The sequence below is a fragment of the Adiantum capillus-veneris genome, chromosome 4, assembly GCF_014529385.1.
Source record: "Adiantum capillus-veneris isolate H3 chromosome 4, ASM1452938v2, whole genome shotgun sequence".
Taxonomy (NCBI): domain Eukaryota; kingdom Viridiplantae; phylum Streptophyta; class Polypodiopsida; order Polypodiales; family Pteridaceae; genus Adiantum; species Adiantum capillus-veneris.
The window spans coordinates 22,992,826-23,006,772 of NC_140934.1; the positions used below are offsets into that span (position 1 = coordinate 22,992,826).

General features: G+C 39.0%; 1 pseudogene; it reads left to right on the plus strand.

The window, feature by feature from the left end:
• Window positions 1-9,695: 9,695 nt before the first annotated feature.
• Window positions 9,696-13,037, plus strand: LOC147458864 (uncharacterized; annotated as a pseudogene).
• The last annotated feature ends 910 nt before the right edge of the window (window positions 13,038-13,947 follow it).

The window sequence follows — 13,947 nt, forward strand, 5'->3', positions numbered from 1 at the left end:
GTTCCTCAACATCATGTAAGCTAGACACAGCCAAAGCATAACAATATGATGCATGGCTAGAGTCTGAACGAGTACGACTAGACAAAGGTACATCCAATTTATTGTCACGCAATGTATGCACCAACCATTTTTGCATACCTCTAGCTTTCTCATTTTCAGCCCTTTCCTCATCAAGTACATCATGTACATCTGCATCAGTAATAGGCTGATATGTAACATTTTTGGAAACCCCCATAGGCTGTACATTTGCCTCATTGGAATTTACATTTGAACTTCCACCACTGAAAAGAGGCAACAAAGTGTCATAAATGTCATGTGAGCTTACATTACTATCTCTAGTACATGACAGCAAGGGCTAAACAGAAGCTTCCACAAACACTACATCCTGTTAAACCAAAATACATTTTGTTTTGCAGATGATACAACCTATAACCTTTGCTTTCAGCACTAAACAACTAACAAAACTACATTTGACAATCTTATCATCCAATTTTTTGAACTGTGTTTGTGGCACCAAAGCATATGCCAAAAATTCAAAAACATGCATGTGCTCAATAGAAGGCTTTCTATCATGGCATGCTTCATATGGAGCAACATATTGCAAAAACATGCATGTGCTCAACAGAAGGCTTTCTATCATGGCATGCTTCATATGGAGCAACAGATTGCAAAGCTTTTGTAGGACACCTGTTAAGTACATAAGTGGCACACATGATGGCCTCAAGCCAAAAAGAATGCGGCAAAGTTTGACTTTTGAACATACATCGTGCCATTTTTGTAAGTGACCTATTTTTCCTCTCAACAATGCTATTTTGATGAGGTGTATAAGGCATTGTACATTGGTGTTTTATCCCCCACAACTAGCCAGAAATGCACTAAATTCATGAGACATATACTCCCCCCCTCGATCGGAACGAAGGGTACCCATAGTACATTTCGATACATTTTTAGCCAGTAGGATTGTCCACATGGGGCCATAATGCCTGCCCTACTTGCGGACCATCATTGGGTAATTCTTTCTCTCTATTCTCTCCCTCTCCCTCATTTTGTTTGTAGTTCTTGTAACACCTCGGGGGAGAACCATTTTTGCCACTAATGAAGTGGAGACCATCTTTGACCCTCTCCCACCTACTACTTTGGATGCGGGAGAAACGAATGAGGGAGAGATCAATGATTCAAGTCCCACGACTGCAAGTCTTAGTGAGGATGATTTCCATGATGATGATGATGATGATGATCAGATGGAGGATGACAAATTTAAAGATGATGAAGCCAACACATCCACAAACGACAATTCTATTCCTCTCTTTATTGATTTAGGATCCATGGTCTTAGAATTGGATGATGCTTCTTGTAGAGATCTTTTGGAAGATGATTCATAAACCTTTTGCATACTTTTAAGTTATGAGAACTTTTTATCATGTCGTCCATTCATCTCTCTCTCCCCCCTCTTTCTCTCTCTCGTTTTTTGAAGCATGCCAAGTTATGTTAATCAACACCTTGCTCTTTGCTCACAACACCTTTTCATGAGAAGAGAGCTCTTTGGTACCACTACATAAAGCCTTTCAGAATATGCAAAGAGTGCATGGATGCAGTTGCTCGAGTGAAATGTGTGTGTAGTAGTAGAAGCGGTAATAAAGGCAATAATAAAAGTAGAAATATTTGCAGTAAGCAAGAGAATGAGAAAGATTCTTGCAAAAGTGTAGGCCACATACACATTGTTGCAAGATAGATCTTGAAGAAACTAACATAGGTGCTACCATCTGGTTAAATGTGGCCACACTTCACTATATCATGCCCATGCCTCGACAGAAGATGTCGTCCATGCTTGGCTTCTTATCTCTAATAGTGCTTGCTTTACATGGAGGTGCATGCATAAATAAAGGATGGTGTAGGCTCTTTGTACTTTCACATTTATCCACATAGATTTTGTTTCATGTTTTAATATCATTTTTCAATTTTTTTAAATTATAAATAATGTTCTTTAATTTTTATTCACAAGTAAAACAACGGGAAACACCAGAATTTGAATGTTCAAGTAGGGTTCGGTAATAGACGTGGTAATTATAGTGGCAATAAGCATGGCAATATTTGTGGCAATATGTGTGGCTATACTCACGGTAATATTTGAAATATAAAAATTTCCCCCGCCCTTTTTTCTCTTCTCTGGCTAGCCCATTTTGGAGACTCTCTCTACAAAACGCGGTAAAAGGGTACGATAAACATTTTGAGATTTTCATAGTGCAGAGTGGCATCTTAGATTATGTAGAATTGTTGCAGCCCATTTGTTGTCTTTGTGGAGAATGGGAGAAGGAGAACCATGAGACCTTTTTTGCCAAAACATGGTATCTGCCATGCCTCAATGGTCAGCGCCATGAACCCCAACTTTGTAGGCATCGCTGATTTCTGGTGGTGATCGTGGTTGCTATTGTTACACGTGTGCAATATCAAAAATAGATTACATAAAACCTACTTCATTACACACAAGGTACACTAGACCAAGAATCATTGTATAGAGAGTTGGAATAGTACTGGCTGGTATTCATCGTATGAATAAAATAGAAGTGATTGCTAAATTCGTAGAATGCAAAATGCACCTGACTTATAGACCTCCTTTCAACATATCGATACAAAGAGTTGTACCCTTTCCAATCAGCATGCACACCTTTTCATACTTAACTAAGGTTCCTCTGGCCTAACAACCATCCGACCATCTATCATCTATTTTGACTTTGTCCTTTGCTAAGGCTAGAGTGAAATGAAGAGCTTGAGCCTAGAGTATATTAACTCGAGTATGATTTTTGGGACTAGTTACATTGTCACTTTTCTCTTTAGTACTCAAATGCAAGCCTCCTCAATGACCTATTGGTATCTAATCTTGGGTTCTTTTGTTGCATGTATCCTTTCTAAAAGATCATTGGCCAATGGAAAATTATATTTGAGTAAGCAACAATCACTTATCCAATTTTTCATGATTTCTCTATTTAAGGGGGCTAACTTAACAGCCTCACTTGGTGAGACAACCAAAAATGGACCATGCCCAGCTTTTTTCTTGAATTTTGGAATGTATTGTAGATCAATGTAAGATCTCCTTCTTTGAAATTTTGTCTTAATAGGTGAGAGTCAAAGAACTTTTTTTTTTCCTTTTGAGCATAGACGTGTACAATGGCTGCCAACCTTTGCTCATCTAATTGTTTCAAGGTTCTCTAGTCATTTAGATAGTCCATAACCCATCCATTCTAGGTCACGTGCAACTCAAAGTGTCAAAAGTAAAAACATTATTGGAAATTCGCATCCAATTAGTATACCAAATTGAAAGGAGTGGCATTAAAAGACATTTTGTAACTAATAAGCCCAAAGAACTGAATGGAGATTCATCTCTTATTCAATACACAATGATCAAGATTTTGTTTGTGTGCTAGCATCTATGCTTGGCCATTTTCTTGAGGATGATAAGGTACATATTTGTTGTGGATAACAATAAACTCATTCAACAAATTTTTAATCACCTCATTGAGGAAGTGTGCCCCTCAATCACTCAAGAGCTCAATAAAAAGTCCATATCTTTTGAATATGCATTCATACAAGAATGTAGTCATGGTTTGTGCATCGTTCTTCCTAGTGGATCTCTATTCAACCCACTTGGTCAGATAATTTGTGGCTATAATAATTACTTCACTTAAGTCGTATAAGCTAGTGGTTGTATAGGAACAACAAAGTCAATACTCCAGTTAGCAAATGCTCTTGCTCCCATCATTGGTCACAGCATGTTGTCCATTCTAGTTGGGATTTTGGTTCTTTGGCAAGAGTCACATCTCCTGGCAAATTATTTAGCATCTACAAATAGAGTATGCCACCATTTTCCAACCATCAAAATTGCATGATCCGTGGTCTCATGAGAGAAATTACCACTGCTTTAATCGCATTATTCCACGATAAGAATATACTCACTCATATATTCTTAGCTACTACTAGTCCTTTCCTCTTTGGTATTGTGTTGGCCAATTATTATATACTTTGCAACCTCCATTTTGATTGCTCTTTGATGATGTTTACTCATATCTTCACAAAAAATTTGGTTTTTCAAGTACTCCACCAAATATTTATTCCACATAGGCATAATAGATACTTGGAATAAAGTAGCATATAGTATGGTTGCTCGCTTTTTTCACTAGAACTAATTGTTTACATAGGCTTGAACATCTCGTTTCATGCTTGGCCAATCAACCCCCAACCACATGAGGAATCCCTAACCCCAAGCAAATACTTCCGAGCGAACAGGATACCAAGCGAATATGTACAATAGAAAAGAGCATATCAATAGTTCAGATATTGAACATAGAGTAGTAAAATGAACCAGATATATCTTAATTTTTTTCAAATAAAAGAACCATACACCCCACATCTAATTCAGTGGTACATACTCAAAAACCTGCTCAAAACCTTAGATATTCTCTCACCAGCAAGGCTCATCATAGGACCACAAAACACATAAAGTGCAAAACCTTCACACCCAAAGGCACGGCTATAGGGGCCATCATAGATTGACAAAAAACCCACAATGACATACAAAAACTTTAGAGCAAAAAACTTGATCTATTGTTGCATGCTCGGTCGTACTCCACCAAGAGCTTGAAAGAGCTCTACCTTTGTCAAAGCCGCTTGGTGCATGAACTCATGGGCATGAGAGTCCAAACCTAAAACATGAAGAAACACATAGTATATATGCTTGCATGGCACATATGTTAGCCTCTTGGACTCTCTCTTTTGAAAATCTTCACAAGTGCACCTTGGAAAATCTGATAATGTCACAAAGTATGAAACTCCCTTTATCCTTGAGCCCTCTATGCCAACATAGAAAACATGTGTTTCATTGCACACAATAATAACTTCTTTAATCAATTCTGCCATCAAGCATGTCCCCAAATCAATTCTCTTCTGAAATTCGTTTGTTAGTTTGAATCGCCACTTGAAAACCTTGCCATCCCTATATCTTGGTCGAAAGGCACTCCGAACTCTATTTGCATCTCGAATCCCCCCATTCAGAACTACACCTCTTGCTCCATGTTGCTGATGAAGCACAAATCCATTAGCTTGTAGTTTTTCTGCCTCATATGGCACAAGATTAGTGCCCTCAATGACACTCCAAATGCCTGGTGCAGGTCCGAGTGGTCCCACCACCATGTCATGAATTTTCCATGTGTGCAAGTTACTAGCATTGCAAAACCAAACATAACCCTCTACTATCCCCCCAGGATTTGACCCAGATGAGGGATATTTTCTTCGACCCCAAAAACAAGGTGATGCAACCCCTCTCTTAATGTCATTGGAGACTTCATTAATGAATCTTCCACATCTCTCTGTTTGATCCTGCAAAACCCAAAACATGTCATCTTACGTCCGGGTTCAGTTCTCCTAATCGCCCATACCATCTTTGCAACGTTCACCTCTTGCCAATATTTTGTATCCCCTTGTACATTTGCATGTCATTTTCCACTAATGTGTTCAGTAACTGTAACAAAATCAGGTACCTCCTCTAGCACAACACCACCATCCACAAAGATTGACCTCTTTTTCTTCACACTCTTCTCCCTGCTTTATGACCTATTCATCTCTGGACTTTGCAAACCCATTTCTTTCATCGAAGAGTGAGTAATATTGACCAATTTTGTAGCACCCGAAGCTATGGACGATCGATTAAAGAATCTCTGGGCAAGGTCTTGTATACCCGGACCACTGCATGTCTTTGTACCTTTAAGGTAAGCATAATACTTTACACTTTGTAGCACTGCCATTTCCATGTCTGGCCCTGCAGCTTCATACAAACTAATTTTTTCTTTGAAACAAAAGCATGCCCGCATGCTAGCATGTTTGCTCTCAGACAATTTAGTGTTAGGGATAAAAATTCCAGACTCATCTTGCATAACAAATTGTCCTCCTCAATGTGAAACTCTGACATCCCACCAAGCCAACCAAGTCTCTAGACATGAAACCTCTCCATCAATAGCATTCTCCCAGCTCTTCAATAACGACAAAGTTCTTCCTTGAAGATTTTTGCTTGATTCTGTGACGATGCAATTCGCAAATTGCGGCATTTAATCTTGTGTTCTTCTTAGGAGGAAGGCTTAATGCACTTCACAATATGACGGATCATGGATTGCCCCCAATGGAACACACATGATCATTCCTTGGCAGGAATAGCCATATTGGGACCTCCAAAATAAATGGTTCTGACTGCTATCCAATTTGCATTTGCTTCATCAGCCATGAAACCTCTAAATTCGGGCTTATCATACCCTTGTACTTCAACCACCTTATCGAGCATCCTCCAAAACTCTATTTGTGCAAACTTATTCTCCACATTAAATTCACGTGTTGCAATTGTCTGAAGTTCATGCACAAACGAATCATAAACATGTGCAGACATTGTTGGCCATCCATGCACATGATGCACATGATCAAAGTGCACCCACATGTGTTCCAAGTTTCCACCTGGGCGCATTCGATTAGCTCGATCAACCCCACTTCCGCGACCAATGGTTGACATCTTAAATACATGTGGTTGTTGTCCATCTCCAAGTTGGCCAGGAAAAAGAACATCGTGAATGTATGGATACCTACTCTTGCACTTTAGATCAAGCACAGCTTCTAAACCTTTTGCACTTATGTTTTCGTTTGGCACATTCCAAGCTTCTCTCAATCCTTTGCTTGTTTGACAAAGGTGTGATTGTGTCAAGAAATTCAGCAAACTCACCGTCTTCAATACATTTGGTGTTCTCAGCATTCTCCATGACGAGCTTTTTCATTATAAAATCTTGAGCAATTGTACGCTCCAACTCCTTCACAGTGGTAAATGGATCTGCAAAAGCACAAGTTTGTAGCACTGATGCAACTTTTTCTTCATTTGATCTGGACCTTCTTGCTCCACATGGATGGTGATGCTCACCTAAATATAACACGCATCGGGTCCAACTTTGCTTATCTCTTCGCATACAATAATAAATAATTGTTGGACAGATGGCCATAGTCAGCAGGTGTAAGCATGCCTTGTGGCAAATACTTTGAAAGGCGACCACGCCAATGAACCTCATTATATAATCTAGTCCTTAGATAATATGGACAGTCAATGTTATGATAGCACAAGTGACCTGAGCATAGGCTGAACCGAACAATGCCTGGAAAAGTGTCACTACTCCATGTGACATATTATGTCCACATGTGACTATCATTTCTTTGCTCCATCCCTGTCATTCCATTGGTGTCACCAGAAGGTGGAAACTCAAACGCAACATAGCCATCATAATGCACAGGCAGCTCTTGAACTTGAAACATATTCTTTGCTTGTTTTAGTGCCAGATAAATATTGCTCTGCAAAGGCATTGAACGTATGATTTCAAGCACGCTATAAGGACCAAGCTTCTCAAACTCATCAGATTTCAAATCAACTATTGCTAGTGTAGACTTGATTCTACTTCCATGTACTGCAATGCAAACCTTGAAAAATTGACAATGGTTGTGATTTAGAAGGAAAACCTCATCACCATGAGAAGTTTCAATTACTTCCATTTTTACCTCGTAGCCACTTAAAGTTAAGGGATGCAAATTAAAGGCAGTAGTTAATTCAAACTGTTGTCTCACAGAGGCTACAGGCAGGGCATATGTGCTACCTTCAAAGATAAGAACAAGCTTTTGGCCACCTAGCGGTCCATAGATAGTGATATGCCTAGCCATTGCATAAAACTATTTTAATGGAAGTTGGAGCAATAGGATTAGTGCTCAAGAACTGTAGGATAATTGAGTTACGGTGCTAGGTAATACAAACATTAAACAAAGTGGGGAAATTGAAAAAGACCAAAGTTAATTGATTTAGTTGTAGTGTGTGATGGTGGAGACACCTCAGCCGTTGAGCATTCAAGAACATCTCCTATCAATCATGTAAAATTCCATTTTTCCACATCACGTTCGAGTTGGCCATTTTTTACTTCAAATTAACTCATATATTTTTTATGATAGACAGTCACTCTTCTTATGATAGACAGTCACCACGATATTTGGGAATTTTTTGAAAGTCCGAGCAGCTTTTACGGCATTTATGACAAAATATTGAAGGTCTTTAAAGAACTTTGAATATTTGAGAAATTTTTTTGGGAGTTTTATATAAATCAAAATTGTAGCAGAGAATAGTCACAAGCGACTCGTAGAGCTCGAAAAAAACCTATGTTTAGTGTAATCCCACCTACAAATTTATAGACTTACCTCTTAATTTTTTTGTGAAGGTGAGAATACCTAAAAAGTTCTAAGAATTAAGTGTAATTTCGTGTAAAAACCTTCAAATTTAGTCCATTTAACTCAAGTGCTTCTCATATGTAGGTTTGCCAAGTTTTTAAACAAAAAGTCTTTTGTCGAGCTCTGCTTGAAGCGAGCTTCAACCCCCACCGCACGACAGAGAGAGCATGACAGAGGGCGCAGGTTCGAGGACGCAAGGACTCGTTTCTTCTCTGCTGCAAGGAGCACGCGCCGGCGCGCTCTGGTTGCGATAGCTCCCAGCTTCCAGCCCGTCTCTTTCCCTTGTTGTTGTTTGTGCTGCCAACACAACTTGCATCCCACTTCTAGACAGTCTCTTTCTGCTTCGAGACAGTCCTATTGTGCTGTCAGAGAGTCTCTTTGCGCTCTGCATTTAGCATTGCCAACACATGTACTTTTTTATGTTGAGTAACAAGTAGGGGGTACCCAATTAAATACAATTGCTTCTTTAAAGATATACTGATGCACTAATATGTGTGTGTGTGTGTGTGGAGAGAGAGAGAGAGAGAGAGAGAGAGGTACCTACAAGTGTTTGGAAAAAATGTGTGCCAGCTTAATTTCGTGCCATTTTCAATCTCCAAAATTCCTGTTGAGCTCAACGGGAAAAGGAGAAATTCCAGCCTAAAATAGAGGAAAAAATGTGTAAAAAGTAATCTAATTTCTAAAAATTTACTCTTTGCAGGTTGTTGCAATGACCAAACGCCAGCATGTGGCCCTATCAACAGGTAAACTCTTTGCTTGAAATTTTTCCCTGGTTGGCTTGCATAGTCAATTGCTTCCCACCAAATGGTGTTAGATGATGTATCATTATGTCCAACTAGAGATTGTGCATTTCGTTTGTTTTTTTGCTAATACAACTTTATTTTAAATGTAGAGCTACTTATGCCATGTTTGCAAGTTTAAGTTTATGCCATGACTTGTGTAGGTCAATTCACGAGACAAGGGCAATCGATGGCAGGCAAAAATGGTACATCTACTCGAAGAGGGCGTCCTCCTGCCAGGTGTTTTAAAGTTTTAAATACCTGCAATCAAATAATCTTATGAATTTTTAACATTTTTTTAAAACGTTGAAATAAATTTTATAGCCTTGGTTTCTAAAATTTGTTGGTGGAGAGGTATCTCATGGGCTATGCATAGTGTTTGAAATAGTGCTCTAAATATAAATTAAATTCTGTTTCATTTTGTTAATCCATAACAATACTTTATGTTTCATTATGTGTTTGCGTCAACAACTGATTCTTTTTTAAGGTTACTAAAAATTTTGAATTGTTTATTTACGTCGGATCAGCCCCAGATCCCATGGTCGTGCCCAAAGAGGGAGGAGTAGTGACCAAATCTCTTGTGGTCAAGTGGACAGTAGTGACCAAGTCTCTTCGATTTCAGCTACTATCATGGTAGAGGAGCTAGAAACACAAGAAGAGGAGATTCTATCTATGTACATGGGGCAGGGATCTTTACATGAGATAGATGAGACACTAGCCCTTGAGGAGAATGGGTTGTAGATAGTCCCATGGGAGATAAGGGACGAGGTTACTGCAACTACAGAAATGGAGGATGAACAAAAAATCTTCATGCATAGGGGAGCAGATATGCTTGAGAGCACACGTATATTTAGCTGCTTTGATTGTCCCTCTATTCCCTTGTGCAGATTGATTCCATATGCAAGGGTGAGAGGGTTGAGAGACGATCTTAGTGGGTTGAAGTATGCCTTCGCAAAAGAAGGCTATATGCCAAAAAAAGGAGCTTTTATTGTCTCTCTATTGACATGTAAAAGAGAGGAGAGCCTTATGATAGGTATGTCATTACTTTCTATCTTTTGCCATTGTTCACATTCTTTGGATTTTGTTTAAAGTTTAACTTTTGTGTGTACTCAAGATGAGATCAAAGCAACATGGGGACCTCTATGGAATGAGATAAAGGATGAATTTGAATGTGAATTGAAAAAGAAACCAAAGTTTCAAGATCTTGTCAACCACATGTTCTATGTTTGGGAAGGGAATCATCGTACTGTGGCATGGACAGAGGCAATTAAAGAAAGGTTTTCCACTTTGAAGGAGAAGAATTGTCGTGTTTTGTGCACTATCGTAGATCCTACTACCAAAGTGCCTGAGATTGCATTGTTAAGCAGTTTGCAAAGAATGAACTTGTAAGTGTTTTGCTTGTTCAACTTTGCTAGTGTTTAAGTTATTGTATATTTGAATTCTAACATGATATATCAATGCAGCATGAATACTCATGCTCTGGTTGCCACTCATCTTCATGATAAAATCATTAATACCACACACATTTGTGCGGAAGATCATGTGATGTACTTAAACGGTTTACCTGAAAAGGATCAAAATCTTATTGCTGCCGTACGGAAAAAGTATGCCAAAGGTTTCGAGCCTTGGTATCCGCTCAATTGACGTTACCTTGGGAGATTGGTCTATGATGTATGAATCAAATTAAATGCTTTCTTTTGTCATTGGTATGCGTGATTATTAATATAGTCTTGCTTATTTTGGATTTTAGATTCAAATGACAAAAGAGAAAGAGAAGAGAATGTCGAATGTGAAGCATGGTTTGTCTGACGAAGACTTCAAAAAGGAAGAGGAGAGAATTCACCAAGAGATCACACACAAATATCAAGATCTTATTGGGAAGGTACTTATTTGTTTGCATCTACTCTTTGTTTGTGGTGAATGGTACAATATGTAATTAGAGTAATTGTCATTTTTATACTCATATTGTGGTTACTTAACATAGTGGATCCCAACCTTGGGACGGATTGGCTAGCAAGGGTTTTGTCTTTGAAATGGGGTAATGATAGCTGGGCTACATTGGAGAAATTGAACTTAATAGCACTCCAAGATGCCCTTGTTCAAAACAAGATTCATTGGATTTCTTTGCTTGAAGCGGACAAGATTACAAGGGGTGCATATGGTCTTAAGAAAGGAGATCACGTCTTCCGCATGTAAGATTATTGTGGATAATTAATCTTGAATATGTTGTATTTTCTTTTTTTTCTCTCACTCTTTTTGGGATTGTAGGTGGCTTCGTAGAGAGGGTTTTTTGGCACGAGTCTTTGAAAGGGCATTTCAGATTGTGTCAGGCCTCATGGATGTGCCTGGCATTGTGCCTTTGCCACATGACTCTACCCTCACATTCTATTTTGAGGAGATAAAATTTGAAGCCAGGCCCTTTTTGTTTCCAATTGAAGTGTCTCTTGGAGCAAAGATGAAGGATGTGGAGAAGCACGCATTGAAGAAGGTAGATACATTACGAATGGCAGCACAACGTTTGTCTTTCAGGTGAACAATTTATTAATTGCAAATTTATTAATTTGTTATGTTTATGTGATGAGCTTCATGTAACTTGTTAGTTGTTCATTGTAGATTCCTTATGTTTTTGGTATCCAAGAATGTATTACCTGCCATGTCTTTTTTGGCAAGACAGTGGACTCAGATGGCTACTCAAGACACATGCATGTACCCCTCTAGTATGCGCACCTTGAGTGCATGGGAGATTGAGAATTGTCCGTGGTGGATAGATATGGAAAAAGGTCATGTTCTTGGTCATGAAAGAGAGCTCATGAGATGATGTCGAGGGATGTTGTGATGCAAATCCACCAGTAGATAGACAAGAGGAGAGACATGCAGGTAGGTTTCACTCTTTGGCATGCCGAACAACCATAAGTTAGTAGTATTTTGACTTAAAATGTTTTGTTTAAGATGCACAAAACTCTCAAAAGGAAAAGGAAACATTTGTGGATACGATCGTGGAGGAGGATGTGGGCTCAATGCCTGGTATGTCTTATAAAAGTTTGTTAATGCTTTCCTAAAATATGCTGATTTCATTTTCTTGGATCTCCCCTTTGGTGGGTCCCTAGTAGGCTCCTCTACTCTACCTCACTGGGACATTTTGCAGTGAGGATCATGTACGTGTTGCAATTCATTTGGGCATTCTCGACGCTAGCAGATTCAGGCTAGCTTCTAATCATGGTGTCTACTGCGGGTGAGATCCTTTTGTTTATGATCATGCCATAAGATAGTAATAATCATTGTAAGTGTTCATAATAATGAATTCTTTGAACAGGAGAGGCCATTGGGTGGGTGGAGAGGTTTTGTCATGCTGCAGAGATGGTTGTTCATCGACGTATTGTAGTACTCCATCATGGAGCCTATGGTCATTTTGAGAGTTTTGGTGGTCCCATTGAGGTGACACACTTACTTTGTATTAATACTCCAGTCATTTATGTTGTTGCTTTCTCTAACCATGCCTCTTTTGTTCGAGTGTCTTTGCTCTGTGCTATTTATGGTTCATTGAGTAGGTATGCATCCACCGTGCTTCGTAGCAAAGAGCATTGTCCTATTTTCTCGCCTTGGCATGCAGTCATCGGATTCTTTTATTACGCATCATGTTTTGGAGCTCTCTCAAGCCAGATCATCATCATGAAGCCATTGCGAGGTGGATTGCAGCGGTACCATTCTTTTGTTACATGCTTTGTGAAGCTCTTTGTCGGTGTGGAGGTATTTGCTTGGAGCTTGGTTGTGGTACAGCCCCTGCACTGGCGGCTTGTGTGGGATCAGGACGGACATGTGTTGCACTCGACATTGATGAGCCATTGATTTCAGGATATGTGCTACCATTACTCTGTCGTAGAAAGGGGAGCAGAGAGGACCCCTCCACCTCCTTAGATATTGATGATGAGGGTGATATGCCATCACGTGTCAATATTTCCCTTTGATGACTAGTGAGGCCCACGTCTTACTATGCCATTGACATTACTTATGTTTTTTGTTATCCTTTTGATATCAACATTGGTATTTAGTGTTTATGGATATTGGTTCTATGTCTTGTTTAGTATTTTGCCTTGATGATGCATTTTCTTGTTGGTTGGAAGTTCCATGCCAGTCTACGCAGAGGATATGGCTCGGAGCATGGAAGCAGACTATCGCAAATCTCTGTGAGACACGTCGGAGACGGAATGTCTGCATCGACGATGAGTGTGAGAATTGAGGGATTTGTAGCATATGGTTCTCGTCATGTTTTTTTGGAAACTTTTGAGTCTATGTTCTAATGTTTTTAGTTGTGGATGAGAAGTATTCACTCTTTGGAACAATTTGGTTAGAATTTCAAATCCTCCTGTGAGGTGCCTTAAATGGCTAATGGGTTTGTTTTGAAATATTGATCTATGTACAAAGGGAAGCTCTATCCATTTTTTTTCAAAAACTAGTATTATGTTTTTCTTTGTTTTCTTGTTAGGTCATATGCATTGACAATGTGTTGGAGGGGGAAAGTCTCCATCGACAATGAATGTGACTAATCATAAAAATTGAGAAATTTGTAGCATTGATGTTACAATTGAAATTCATGTCTTGTTATTTTCATATGGTTCTTGTCATGTTTTGATGGAAACGTTTGAGTTGATATTCCAATGTTTTGAGTCGTGGATGAGAAGTATTCACTCTTTGGGACAATTTGGTTAGAATTTCAAATCCTCCTGTGAAGTGCCTTAAATGGCTAATGGGTTTGTTTTCAAATATTGATCCATGTACAAAGGAATCTCTATCCATTTTTTTAAAACTAGTATTATGTTTTTCTTTGTTTTCTTGCTAGGTCATATGCATTGACAATGCGTTGGAGGGGGAAAGTCTACATCGA